The 2501-nt window shown below is 45.4% G+C and overlaps 1 long non-coding RNA gene across 1 annotated transcript in view; it reads left to right on the top strand.

The window, feature by feature from the left end:
- The first annotated feature begins 1465 nt into the window (after positions 1-1465).
- Positions 1466-2501, top strand: part of LOC108298982 — a 5368-nt gene continuing 4332 nt past the window's right edge. Inside the window, exon 1 of the long non-coding RNA XR_001822774.1 lies at positions 1466-1537. This is a non-coding gene — a long non-coding RNA (uncharacterized LOC108298982). The remainder of the gene's footprint in view (positions 1538-2501) is intronic.

Below are 2501 nucleotides of genomic sequence, written 5' to 3' on the forward strand. Positions count from 1 at the left end.
ACTAGGGAGAGACACACAAACAGGCTTCACACACCCACACTGACACACACCCACACCCACAACCACACACACAGGCATTACACACAACTGGTAGTGTCCAGCCAAATACTTAGCATTATGAGGGGACTTTGAACCCATCCATACTTCAAAGGAACAGACACCTTTCCTAACACACAAGTCCATTCTCCCTCCTTCTCTTCCAATGCTGCCTCCTCCTCAAACCCACACGTTATTACGTAGAACGAAATTATTCATGGCTATCAAGTTAAAGCATTGTCGAGGCGGCCCTGATTCAAAACAACACCACAGTCAAATGCAGAACATGCTTGCATAGGAAATGTGATTAATTCGCTCAAACATGGCTGATGATCACAAGGAGCACACCGCAAGGGTTAAGCTCCGCTCCGCAGCAAGCCTACTTGTGTGTCTGGACACCTCCCAAAGTGCTTCACGCCCTCATTGCACCCTCAGAGGCAGACAAGAAGACTCCAATTGACTCATGTGTCTCCCATGTTGTCTGAAAAGGACTCCCATTTCTCCTGGGGACCAAAAGTAACAACAAAAGTAGCTTTTTATTGGGAGAGCACACAACTTTTTCAAAATACACAGCTAAAACGGTCCCTGCTTTAAGTGCTAATGCATATAAAGCAGGGACCGTTTTAGCTGTGTATTCTGAAAAACTGGTCTAGCAAATAAAGCTCGGACAGCTTTAGCTGTGTATTTTCAAAAAGGTGTCTCTCACTGCCGTAGCTAATGAAGTCAAAATGAGGGATCTGTGTCCACTTGAGTTGAGCATTCTTTTCGAAATTAAGGATTCCGTTCTATTGGAATTCTTTAGAACGGATTCTCATTCTTGTCAATCCACTGTCAATTTTCTCTGATAATTTCTAGGAGAGGTAACAGAGTTCATCCAAAAGCATAGGTGTATGAAAGTCCAGATTGACAAGTAGACTCCACAAACCAGGCACCGAGCTGGAAAAGGGATCGTTTCCCAGTGGGCCTTCAGGCCCACAGCAATCCCTGTGCAGAAACCGAGAAACAGAGACAGAAAGTCACCCGCCTAAGGCTTGTCACTTGAAAGTGAGTGGCTGACTGACTGGCACAGGGCTGCAAATCAAATCCAAATCTTCGGAACTCTAATTTCAGAGGGTGCACTGCCTCTCCCAGGCCCAATGTTACAGTTCAATGGCTTCACAAGAGCTTTAATGGATTGAAGTCAACATCAAAAGACATTAGATTCCATTGGCACCGTCTTTGGTCCCTTGTCTATAATGAGAATTTGCCCGGTTCAAATTTCAACATTGGGTCTAACCTGAGATATCTTGCCTTTCCACCTGAAACTCTTGAAAAGGCTTGATTCACTTAGTAGCTCCTGCTACAAAGTAAGAGTCAGGAACCCTCTTGAGCAAAGCTGAGCAGCCCTCAGTTGTGCATGGGAAATGAGCTGGTTTCAATCACCACGCTCTCACCAATCGTCAACATAAATGTCTTAAAACATACATGTATTCCGTTCTCAGGAGGGCTGGGGTTATCCAAGGTTCTGAGTTACATGCTACCACAGGAAGAAGCATCTGCTCCTCAGGTCTGCAGACAGAAACACAGACACACACACACTCACACCCACAACCACACCCACACACACCCACACCCACCCACACACACAAACAGGCTTCACATCCACACCCACACAGACACACACCCCCACCCACCCACCCCCCCACACACACACACACACAGGCTTCACACACAACTTGTAGTGTCCAGCCAAATACTTAGTATTATGCGGGGGGCTTTGAACCCATTCTGCCTCCTTCTCTTCGAACACTGCATTCTCCTCAATCCAACACGTTATTACGTAGAATGAAATTATTCATGGCTATCAAGTTAAAGCATTGTCGAGGCTGCCTGATTCAAAACAATAGCACAGTCAAACGGAGAACATGCTTGCATATGAAATGTGATTAATTCATTCAGACATGGCTCATGGTGACAAGGAGCACACCCCAAGGGTGAAGCTCTGCTCCGAAACAAGCCTACCTCTGTAGTCTGGACACCTCCCAACCTGCTTCACGCCCTCATTGCACCCTCAGAGCCAGACAAGAGGACTCCAAAGGACTCATGTGTCTCCCATGCTGTCTGAAAAGGACTCCGGTTTCTCCTGGGGACCAAAAGTAACAACAAAAGTAGCTTTTTATTGGGAGAGAACACACCTTTTCCAAATACACAGCTAAAACGGTCCCTGATTTAAGTGCTAATGCAGTAGCACTTAATTCAGTGCCATAGCTAACGAATTCAAAATGAGGGATATGTGTCCACTTGAGTTGAGCATTCTTTTCGAAATAAAGGATTCCGTTCTATTGGAATTCTTTAGAACGGATTCTCATTCTTGTCAATCCACTGTCAATTTTCTCTGATAATTTCTAGGAGTGGTAACAGAGTTCCTCCAAAAGCATAGGTGTATCAAAGTCCAGATTGACAAGTAGACTCCACAAACCAGGCAC

Source organism: Cebus imitator, unplaced genomic scaffold (genome assembly GCF_001604975.1).
Source record: "Cebus imitator isolate Cc_AM_T3 unplaced genomic scaffold, Cebus_imitator-1.0 Scaffold1337, whole genome shotgun sequence".
In the NCBI taxonomy this organism is placed as follows: Eukaryota; Metazoa; Chordata; class Mammalia; order Primates; family Cebidae; genus Cebus; species Cebus imitator.